The sequence below is a fragment of the Gigantopelta aegis genome, unplaced genomic scaffold (assembly GCF_016097555.1).
Source record: "Gigantopelta aegis isolate Gae_Host unplaced genomic scaffold, Gae_host_genome ctg7841_pilon_pilon, whole genome shotgun sequence".
Lineage (NCBI taxonomy): Eukaryota > Metazoa > Mollusca > Gastropoda > Neomphalida > Peltospiridae > Gigantopelta > Gigantopelta aegis.
In genome coordinates this window covers 1-11,989 of record NW_024536124.1, presented here as the reverse complement: position 1 = coordinate 11,989, position 11,989 = coordinate 1, and the positions used below count along the sequence as shown (strand labels likewise).

Sequence of the window (11,989 nt, the reverse complement as noted above, 5' to 3'; positions counted from 1 at the left end):
TGGAGGTAGTCTAACCGCCGAATCGTACGGGTATCCCTGGCGTTCAGAGCGTAGACGAAGCCAGGCGGTGCGGTCTTCCTTTAGCTGTCTGTATAGGTGACCAGCGTCCCGGGACGTTCTCAAGGAAAATTTGAGGACACCTGGGTTTTTCGTAAATCCAATCCAGAGATACGTTTCACCCACCAGACGGGCCAGACGGCGAAGGGGGTTTGGTATACCCTGGATGTTATCACGCAAAACTTTTTCTGGACGTTTGGCCCCCCTTCCTAGTCCTTTATTTTTCCTCGTCCGGACTGATTGCTGCAGATTAGTCTCAACGAAAAAATACAGAATCGAATGGAGTAGACCTAGAGAGACTAAACTGTATTTAGGTGCCGGGTCTTTAGTCGTTATCCAATCAAGAGTGATGTTGGCATACAGGCTGTGATGTTACGGGACCTGACGGGTTTTCCGTAGCTCGTGCTGTGGTTGCGCTGTGGTCGGTGTTTTGCTGAATTAATGTACTTGCATGATGGTTTGTGGTCGCTGCATGAGTGGCTTTACTGGGATATGAGTTCTAGCCCTGCGATCTGGTTGTGCATCTTTGTTTGCTTTTGACATGTTGGGATTTTAGTAGGGAGTTATAGGCGTGAAGACGAATGGTTTAAGTATCGTTGTGTAGTATTATAGACTTTGTGGTTTTTTGGTTAATTAGTTTCAATAGTGATCTTGTAGTCGTTACAGTCGAAGGCCCGGCTGTGGAAAAACGGGCGCTTCTTGCGGGTTTGGTGAGGATTGACAGTTGTGTCGCAGATGCGGTCGCGGCAAGGTGTTTGCGCTCGTCCATGGCATGAAATCTGAGTGCGTTAAGTGCTTGAGGCTGGCCACGGTTTCCACATATGAGACATATGTGGCGGGCACGGTGGCGACTTGGACAGTGGTACTATAGAGCGCTGTTAAAAGTCAATGTTGTGCTATTCAGGTAGTCTGGAAAATTGATGCTCATAATGAACTAAAAGCGAGGTCCGAGGAATTTGCACGATAAACGGTTCACAATGGACATGACGATGGGCCACCATCGGGTATATTGGTAAATAGTGGAGGCTCCATGGAGAATAGGAGTGGCCACGGTTGTGATAGAAAAACACCTCACATGGGGACATGAAACACTGGTAGGAACCACGGATTCGCGCTCTCGTTGCTGAGAGGCCGGTCGTGTCACAGAGAAGAGTGTAGACCGAGCTCCTGTTGCGGATTCAGGGAATAGCTGCGCTTGTGCTCAGACTAAGGTTGGGTGGCGCGAGAATACTGACCAGGACTTCAAAGGCTTTACCCGACCGTCCGTTTTCAGTCGTCCGGCCTGTGATGAGGGCACGCAGGGAGAGCTATGGCAGAAGACGGGTACTTGTGTGGAGCTTTTCGAAGGACCTAGCCAAGAAACAACTGGTGGTCCATCAACGCCAAGCGTGGCACATACCCACATCATGGCCCCAAGGACATATCCCAGATTGTCCTGCGTCGAGTATCCGGGAGAGTAGGGCAGTGCCGCTAAATCGGTAGTTTTACGTCCCCCCACACACAAAGTGTTTTCAAGAAATTTCCAGGGCCCCCACATCTCCGAAAGTGGATTTCGTACAATTGGCTGTCATAGTATTTTACCTTTTTAAGAATATGCAGTGTGTATCACAGCGTGCATTGGGACACTTAGTGGCGAGATCACTGAAGTACAGAAAGTTGTTATAATGGTCCCAGTCATACATTTCAGCGACAATGTACTCTTAGACACTTATATTCAATGTACAGTAAAATTACAACATTCATGTGACTCCAAATAAGTGCGCGATGTTTATTACTTGTGCGCACATGGCGGATACACGGAATAAGATATAAGAATAATTTTATTTGCTTTGCATAACAACGTCCCGAATATGGGAGAAAGATTCCAAAAAAATAACAATACATACAATATACTACACTACATCGGACACTGTACATACACTTAGCACTACACTACAATACAATACAATACAATACAAGGAGCAATACAATACAATACAATATATATATACATTTATCTCGTGTAGTAAACAATTCAACAGGAAATATGCATTAATTAAATTACATGAACAACTTTCTGGGGTGCAAACAAATAGTACATATGCATATGCATTTGAAGCCTTATTACGTAGTGATAATAATATTTAGGTCTTGAAAGCAACATGTATACAGGTTACCAAAATATTATTTCGGTGTTTTTTGGATTAACCAATAAGAAATCGACTTTGTGATGTTCAATTGTACTGGGGGTAGTTGACCTGACTCGGATCGCTTATGGACTGACTGACTGACTGAATGACTGACTGATACTCTCTGTCTCAACTCAATCAATCAATTCAATCAATCAATCAATCATCAATTCAATCAATCCACTATACATACCCTTGGACAGTAGTGACTTTATTGATAAACAAATAATATATTTCAGCAATTGTATACACAGTGTCACTTCCGTGAGGGATTTGGCGTGGCCCTGAAAAGGGCCGTTGGATGTTTGTTGAGTGGAAACTCAAAGTCTCTACTTTTTGCTTTCGGCTGCCTGTTCTTGTCACTACGGACTGGTTGCGCGGTGCCTGGTGCCCTCTGACAGGCAGGCTTTTGCTGCTTGTTTGGGGCCAAGCAACTCAACCGGGGGAGAAGCAGGGATAAGCGGTCGACGGCGGTAGCCGGATCTTTGACCCCCACCTTGTCGATGCGAGATGGCGATGGTCGGACCGTTTGTTGTATTTGTGAAGCGAGGCGGGAAGCTTCGGCGGGCAATCTCTCTCGAAAGATGTCGTTGGACGATTTGTGTTTTTTTTTTTGCCAGCTACGTAGGCTGTTCATTGTGATATGGACCAGGGCCTTTGGCTGCTCACCGACCGGTTTTTCCCGGTGTCGGGGTTGTAGCTTGCACCCTGTTTCAACACCCTTGTAGATGGTATTGTATTGAATACCGTACAGATTCTTTCCTCTCCTATCCTATTTTCGTTTCTCTGTCCCGCGGAACGCGGCGGTCTTACACTTTTTGCGTGACTTTATTAGCCTTACCGGCCCTGTCTTGCCCTCTCTTTGTGAGCTAATCTAGTTTGTTGCCATTTAGTTTTGTCCGATGCGAATATCGTAAGCGAGGAGAATAGTGGCCGCGATGTCTCTGTTTTTTCTTTTACCCGCGTTCGATAGCGCTGCTGCCGAGTGGATCACGAGGTCCTGGATCGAGATTCGGAGCGTCGATGAGTGAACTTCTAGGAGTTGGAAGGCGGACGCGTATAGTTAGGCACGGGGTTTTTTTTGGGCGCTGCTTCCGCTTTCGTGTTTTTGCTTTTTGAATTCCTTTTCGCCGTTATTATATAAAGTTAGCGGCAGTTCATGTCGAAACACTTTTTGCTTATCAGTGTGCATGTGTCTCCCTTCACTTCCCCTAGAACAAGCTCATCACACATACAATCAAATGTCTGGACGAGGGTAAAGGCGAGTGGAAAAGTTTCAGGGGCTAAGTACACGCAGCCCAATGACCCGATCGAGCCGTGCTGGTTTTAGTTGACAGTTTCCTCGTGGGTTACGTATATCCACGGCTCTGTTGAGATAAGGTGAAGTAACTACGATCGAGCGTGTCGGAGGGGTTCATTGGTGCCCCCGTGTGGTGCCTGCCCTTTTCCGCCTTTCTCGAGTATTTTACCCCGGGCTGCCTTGGTTTTGGAGTTGGCAAGGTAAAACGCCGCTTTTCCCGTGTGACCACAACAAGAAACGAGAAGAAATCATCCCCCGTCATCTCCAGCTCGCCCCTCATCCCATCCGTAATGACGAGGAGCTGAACAAGCATGTTGGTCGGGAGTGACCATCGCACAGGGCGGTGTGTGTTGCTAAACATCAATGCCGCACCCTTCTGGGGCCCAAGAAGTCCTCCCCCACCAAAGCGGTTTTGACAAGGGAAAGTAAAAGTATTATGACCCCGACCAACAACAGTTCCAACGGCCCCCCGTTTCAGGGCTCTTCCAAACCACACGCCTGTCTCGTACCCCAATTGCTATTAATTTAAGTGTATTAAAACTGTGTATTAACTTTTTTCATTGTGCCCTTCTGGACTCCAAGAATGCTACCATCTTAATCTTAGGTAATAGTTGAGTACAGTGCGGATTTGTTTTTGTGGTTTCCCAGGACCCGCCCAAATATTTCCCACTGTCACCTCATCGTGTAATTTCTGGTCCTTATAGCTTAAAGTAACGAGAGTCATTTAGGGTTAGCGGGTAAATTTGGAGTTTGGTCTAGCGCGGCCAATCCCGGAAATCGGCGTTTTGTTAGAGGTGACGTGTTTTCAAACTTCCCCCCTCAACATAGAAGAATCGGGCCATCCCTTTTGAGGGTTGCCTAAATTGGATTTAGGGTTAGAGTCAAAAGATGTATATCCAGTTGGTGTCTTTGTTTAGGTTCGTTTTAGTGTAGCGGGGGCTTTTTTTTCCCGGAATTGGTATGTCTGTTTGTGGTCCCTCTCTTTTTTTATTCTTCTCCTTGGTTTGCCTTGTCTGTAGCTATGCCCCCCTCAAGGGATCCTTCCCCTTCAAAAGTTTGTAAAGCCCCTTGTTCTTTCCCTGTATGTATGTGGCCAACTCCTTTATTAATATTTAACCGCTCTTGGGGTATAATGCGTTGTTTTTTGTGTATGAGAATTATCTTTAGCACTTTTCGTGTTTTTTTTGTGAGTCCTGAAAAATCAACGATAACTGTCGTCTTTCCATTTTAGGGTTTTTCTAGGTAGCGGATTAGTCCGGTAGAGTTTGGGAGGTTATATTTGGCTACCCAGGGGCTAAGTGTTTTTTTCTGTTTTTAGCGGTTGCTTGAGTCCCCGTTTTAACCCCCCCCGGTAGGTTTGGTGTATTTTTCGCTGGGTGTGGTAAACTTGCGTCCCTGGATTAATGGTGAGTAGCAAGTCAGGTTTGACTAATATTACCTAAGTTGTAAATTGGTTCCGTAGCGACGTTAGCGGTAAATTGTAGTTAATTGGAAAACGCCCTTAAATTTTTTGTTGTCGGTATTATGAGTTAGCGGTAAATTTAATCCAGTTTGTGGTATGGTTGAGCTTTAGTGTATGTCCAATTGGGTATGTTTGGTTTTAGTCGGTATGGTATGTTGCGATGTTTTATGGAAAATATGTATTTATGTCTGTATGTATGTATGTATGTAGTTGTATGTATGTATGTATGTATGTATGTATTTTGTAGTATGTATGTATATATGTATTTGTATGTTATGTATGTAGTGTATGTTGTATGTATGTATTTATTTATGTTATTTATTTTTCCTCGGTGTGTGGAGTTGGAGTGGATTCGCGGACCTGTGAGTGGAATGGAGTGGAGTTGGGAGTGGACACCAGTTCTCGGGCGTGCTGTGAGTTGGCATGAATTTTTTTAATACGGAACGTATCTTGAAACCATGGTCGAAATAATATTGCGTCGGGGTCCTGAGTTAGGTATTTCTGCGTTAGGTTATCCTAGCGCATATGTAAGAGGGCGGGCGGGAGTATGTAACTGGATTTGATATGCATATAGTGTACGAATTGAAAAGTTTTGCTTTAGCGCCAATGACGGTGTGGTAGTTGTTAAAAACAATTGGCGCAACAACATACAAAAGAGAGTGTAACAAAAAATGGGAAACAACCACAGTAAAGGCGTTTTTTTTTAAACCAACATAAAACGTTTTAACAAACCAAGATGTAACCTATATTGAATAATAAATTTTCGGTACCTAGTGTTTTGACATAAGATGTGGGTAATTGGGTAGCCCCTGAAAAGGGTAGAGGGCCGTTTGTTTGTGTGTTTGGTGTTGTGGGTAAGTGGGTTAACTGAGTTCACGAATCCGTACAATTTGTTTGTACGTTTGCCTTTGTTTAACTATGTCGCGTTTTAGACGGTATAGTTTTTAACGCTCCATGGCCAAAAAACGGGTACTAAAAAAAAAAAAAAAAATGTTTCATTCTCCAACGAACCAGGCTCTTGGCTATGGGTGGTTGGTGCGGAGGTCACTTTTTCCTTCAAAAAAGCACCGTTACCTCGGTCTTCAAGGGATTTTTTGAGCGAGGGGTTCCCTCCTTTTTTTGCCACCGAAATTCTTCAAGCACCCTCCGGGTTTTCCTCCACCACCCCCGTTCCAAACCGGTTGGCCCGCGTTTATTTGCTGTTATGGCGATTTTTAAGAATGGCTTTTTAATAACGCCCAAATCCCAGACAAATGACGCTTTTTCCTGGTTTCAAGCTAATACACCCGCACATTTCCCCCATCTTGACGAACGTGATTTTTCTTTGGCGCAGATGCTCGGGATATACACACTTTTTCGGTGTCTTTAATAAGCTTTGACCACGCGCTTTTCATCCCAGCCTACCCCAAAAACCTTGAGTGACACCTGTAGGTTTCTTAGGAAATCACAAGAGATACGTTTAGATCCTTTTACTCTCGTCCAGGACATGATTGTTCGTGGTTCGCAGGTTTGGTAATACCCTGGATTTTTAAAACGTAAAAATCTTTTCTGTGACGCTATTGCCGCCCCCCTTTTCTAGTCCTTTTTCCGTTTCCTCGTTTTGAAACTTGGGTAATGCAGATTAGTCCTTGAACTGAAAATACCAAGAATCGAATGGAGCTTAGTAAGACCTAGTTTTACGGTATTTATGTGGCCTTAGTCGTTATAGTCAATTAAAGAGAGGCCCAGCGGGAGTTTACGGGACCTGTCGGTACAAGGAGCCGCGTTTTTTGTGGTTACGGTGTTTTTTTGCTGAAAATATGCTATTTGGTTTTGTCGCATGAGAGTGCTTACCGGAATTATGATTTACCTGCGAATTTGTCATTGTTTGTTTGTCTCATTCTCAGTTATTAAGTAGCGTTTTAATCTTAAGACAATTTAAGTATCGTTTTTGTAGTAATAATTTATGGGTTTCCTGTTATGGTTAATTATTTTCAATAGGATTTTAGTCGTTATACAGTAGTCGAAGGTGAAAAGACGGTGGAGGGATTGAAAGTTGTGGTCCAATCGGTGCGAAGGTATTGTCGTCGTCCAATGAAAATCGCTGTTACTGCTTAGGCGGCATCCAAATGAGAATGAGAACATATGGGCGGGCAGTGCGACTTGAAGTTTTATATAAAGCGTGTAAAACAGGTCACTGTTGGGCATTCAGTATCTGAAAATGGCTCGTACTAAGCAGACCTGCACGTAAATCTACCGGAGGGTTAAGGTCTCCAAGGTATAGCAGTTGTTGGCCACCAAGGCTCGTCTTAAGAGTGCCCCGGCCACCCCGGAGGTGAGAAGAAACCTCACAGGTACAGGCCCGGAACCCGTCGCTCCGTCCCGTGAGATCCGTCGTTACCCAGAAGAGTACCGAGCATCCTCATCAGGAAGCTGCCCCTTCCAGCGGTTTGGTGCGCGAGATCGCCCAGGACTTCAAGACCGACCTCCGTTTTCCCAGTCGTCCGCCGTTATGGCACTGCAGGAGGCTAGCGAGGGCTTACCTGGTTGGGACTTTTCGAAGACACCAACCTTTGTGTGCCATCCACGCCAAGCGTGTCACCATCATGCATCCAAAGCCCCTCACATCATCGTCAGCTGGGCTCGTCGTCATATCGGGTCCACCCCAGAGGAGCAGCGTGCCTAAAACTGGTATTTACTTCCCCCCCAAAAACAAAACCAACGGCCCTTTTTCAGGCCACCCACATCTCACTTGAAAAGTGACATGTATACAATTTGCTGTTGTCATAGTATTTACCTTTTTAAAGAATTATGCAGTGTGTATTGTGCATGGAAGTAGCGATTAAAGTACAAAAGTGATTTCAATGGGGGGTAAATGTTCCCAAGTCATACATTTTCAGCGACAATGTACTCAGACAACACTATATATAATGTATAAAATTATCAACATTCATGTGACCCTGAACATAAGTGCGCGATGTTTATTATGCACATGTATACACGAATAAGAATACAATATAATAATTTTATTTGCTTTGCATAACACCCCGAATATGGTTCAGATCCAAAATAAAAACAAATACACTACATTACTATGCATCTACATCTACACAATACACACTACACTACACTACACTAACCTACAATACAAATACAATTATACAATACAATACAATACAATACATATACAATACAAGGTTCCTATACAATTTGTCAATAAATCTAATATTAGTGCCGAATAACAATATACTATGAATATTCTTTTTTTCATTAAATACAGGAACAAAAAAACTTTCTGGTGCAACAAAATAACATATGCATATGCATTTGAAGCCTTATTACATAAAATGAAAATAATATTTAGGTTGAAGCAAAATGTATACAGTTTTACCAATTATATTATTTGTTTGTTTAATGATGTATTACCCAATAAGAAATCGACCCTTTGTGATGTGTTCAATGTACTGGGGGTAGTTGATCTTGAAACTGACTGACGATGACTGACTGACTGACTGACCTGGATTATGACTGACTCAACTCTCTCATCATGTCAATCATCCTCAATCAATCACAATCAATCAATCAATCTTTGTGGGTGACAATCAATCAAGATCAATCCACTATACATCACCTCGTACAGTAGTGACTTTATTTGATAAACAAATAATCTATATCAGCACATTGTAAATGTACATGGTCACTTCCGTGAGATTTGGGTGGCCCTGAAAAAGGGCCGTTGGAGTTTGTTTCGCTTGAGTAAACTCAAAGTCTACTTGCTGCGGTGGCTTTGTACTTGGTGACGGCCTTGGTGCCACTCTGACACGGCGTGCTTGGCAAACTCACCGGGGAGAAAGCAGACGGACGGGGGCGGTCATGGATCTCCCGAGAGGTGATGGTCGAAGAGGGAAACCGTTTGTTGTAGTGAAGCGGAGGCGGGGAAGGCTTCGGCGGGGGAGGCAATTCTCTCGAAGATGTCGTTGACCACGAAGCTGTTCATGAGATGGTACCATGTGGTGTACCGGCGTGCCTGCTCACGCCGGGGTCGGGGCGCCTGCGGTGTGCACCTGTTTCAACACCTTGTAGATTGTAGATACCGTACGATTCTTTCCTCCTCCTCTTTCGTTTCTTGTCCCCGGAACGGGCGGCCTTTGCCTTACCGGCCTTCTTTGCTCCCTTTGTGCTAATTCTTAGGTGCCATAGTTTGTGTCGATGCGAATATCGTAAGCGAGAATAGTGGCGCGATGTCTGTTTTGTTCTTTTATAAGCTAGGTCGGTCGAGTGGATCGAGTCCGGATCAATGAGATTCCGCGCGTGAGTGAAAGGCGGACGCGCGATAGTAGGCACGGTTTTGGGTCGCTTCGTGTGTTGCTTTGAATTCCTTTTCCGCCCGTTATATATAAAGTGGGCAGTTCGCGCGAATTTTGCTATCAGTGTGCCACTTGGTGCTTCACGTTAGAACAATCAATACATACAATTCATGTCTGGACGAGTGTAAAGGCGTAAAAAGCTAGGGGTTAAGAGCAAGACCCGATCGAGCCGTGCTGGTCTTCAGTTTCCCGTGGGACGTATCCACACGTCTGTTGAGAAAGGGTAAACTACGCCGAGCGTGTCGGAGGGGGTGCCCCGTGTACCTGGGCCGCCGTGCTCGAGTACTTGGCTGCCGAGGTTTTGGAGTTGGCAGGTAACGCCGCTCGTGGACAACAAGAAGACGAGAATCATCCCCCGTCATCTCCAGCTCGCCATCCGTAATGACGAGGAGCTGAACAAGCTTGGTTGTCGGGAGTGGACCATCGCGCATCAGGGCGGTGTGGTGAGGCCTAAACATCCAGAGCGTGCGCTTGCTTCTGCCCAAGAAGTCCGCTCCGCCAAAGCGGCACAAGGAGGAAGAGTAAATTATTACGACAAACAACAAAACAAATCCACACGGCCTTTTTCAGGGCCACCCACAACCGACACGAAAGTGTCTCGTACCCAATTGCTATTAATTTAGTCATGTATTAACACGTAGAGAATGGTGGGGTTCATTGATAATCTCTCCAGTGCTGCTACATCGATAATATTAGGTAATAGACGAGTATCAGGGTGCGATGTGTGTATGTGTATCCCCCGACCGGACTAACTGTTGGCTGTAAATTCTGAGTCAAGTCAGGAACCCTAGCGGTAAATTTGGTGTTAGGTGTAAAATTTGGTGTTAGGGTTTAGCGGTAAATTGTTGGAGTTAGGGGCTAGCGCTGGCGCTGAAAAATCGGGTTGTTAGGGTTAGCGTGTAATTTGGAGTTAGGGTTAGGGTTCGCTGGGTTAGTGTATAAATTTGGGAGTTGGGTGTCCTTGTTTTTTGAGGTATCCATGTGGTTTTAGGTTTTAATAGTCGGGATGGGTCCGGTTGTTGGACCTGGAATGTAATGTATGTATGTATGTTATGTATGTATGTATGTATGTATGTATGTATTTAGTATGTACTGTATGTAGTATGTATGTATGTATGTATGTATGTATGTATGGTATGTATGTCGTATGTATTGTATGTATGTTGTATATATTATTTATTTATTAGTAGTTGGTTGGATTTTGTGGGGCGGAGTGGAGTGGAGTGGAGTGGAGTGGAGTGGCGTGGAGTGGCCACCAGTCTCGGCGTGCGTGTGGATGGCATGAATTAAGACGGAAAAACGTATCTTGAACATGTCGAATAATATTGCGTCGGGAATGAGTAGGGACAGCGGCGTTCATTCTAGCGATGAGTAATGGGAAGAGGACGGGCGGGTGCTGTTATCTTGATAGGATTATAGCGCAACTGACGGTAGTTGTTAAAACAACTGTTGTATAAAAACATTACCAAAGAGATTTATAAACGAACCAGCATGGACCTACGTTGTTTTTGGACCTAAGATGTTTCCAACCCCTCACCTAATTAATTTAGCAATTGGGGTACGAGAAGGGACACTTTCGTGTGTGTTCGGGTGGACCTGAAAAGCGGCCGTTGGATTATTTGTGGTTGGTGTGCGAGGTAGTCTAACCGCGGAATCCGTACAGGGTACGTTCCCTGGCGCTTTCGAGCGTAGACGAAGTCCATGGCATTGGTGACGGTCTTCCTCTTAGCATGCTCGTATTTAGGTGACAGCGTCACGGATGGACTTAGTCAGGAAAAACTTTTGAGGAATACCCACCCACGCTGGGTTTCTTCTGTAAATCAATCCAGCAGCTACGTTTTCACTCCAACACGACGGGCCAGATCGGCGGAATGGCGGGTTTGGTAATACCCTGGCTGTTATCACGCAAAAACTTTCTGTGGACGCTTTGCGACCCCCTTTCCTAGTCCTTTACCTACTTTTTTACTCGGCCGGACTTGATTGCTGCAGATTAGTCTCAACTGAAAATCCAAGGAATGAATGGAGTAGACCCTAGAGAGGACTACCTTGTTTTATGTGGCGCGTCTTAGTCGTTATTCCAATCAAGAAGAGGCCACAGCTGAGTTACGGGACGTCTGACGGAGAAAGCAAGCGCGTGTGTGGTTCGTGTTGTTTTGTGAAAATATGCTAGGGTTTTGTCGCATGGGCTTACCGGAATGAGTTACCTGCGAATTTGTCATTGTTTGCTTCTCATTTGATTAGTACGCGTAATTCTTAAGACAATGTAAGGTATCGTTGTAGAATAAATTATGTTTTTGTTATTATTTCAAGAGATTTTAGTCGGTTACAGTTCGAAGTTGAAAACGTGGGGATGGGATTGAAAAGTTGGCCCATCGGTGCGAAAGGTATTGTCGTCCATATGGAAATCGCGTTACTGCTGAGGCGGCATCCAATGGAGAACATATTGCGGGCAGTGCGACGTGAATGCAGTTTATAGAAGCGTTGTTAAAAAGTCACTGTTGGCCTTCAGTAATCTGAAAACTGGCTCGTAATAAGCAAGACTGCACGTGTAAAGCTACCGGAGCGTAAGGCTCCAAGGAAGCAGTTGGCACCAAGGCAGCAGCTCGTAAGAGTGCCCCGGCACGGGGTGTGAAGAACCTCACAGGTACAGCCGGAA

At 44.9% G+C, this 11,989-nt stretch overlaps 3 pseudogenes; 2 read left to right on the top strand and 1 right to left on the bottom strand.

Moving 5' to 3' along the window:
- The first annotated feature begins 7,188 nt into the window (after nt 1-7,188).
- On the top strand, nt 7,189-7,722 carry LOC121366947 (annotated as a pseudogene).
- Nucleotides 7,723-8,728: 1,006 nt separating this feature from the next.
- Nucleotides 8,729-9,445, bottom strand: LOC121366946 (annotated as a pseudogene).
- On the top strand, nt 9,444-11,792 carry LOC121366945 (annotated as a pseudogene).
- The last annotated feature ends 197 nt before the right edge of the window (nt 11,793-11,989 follow it).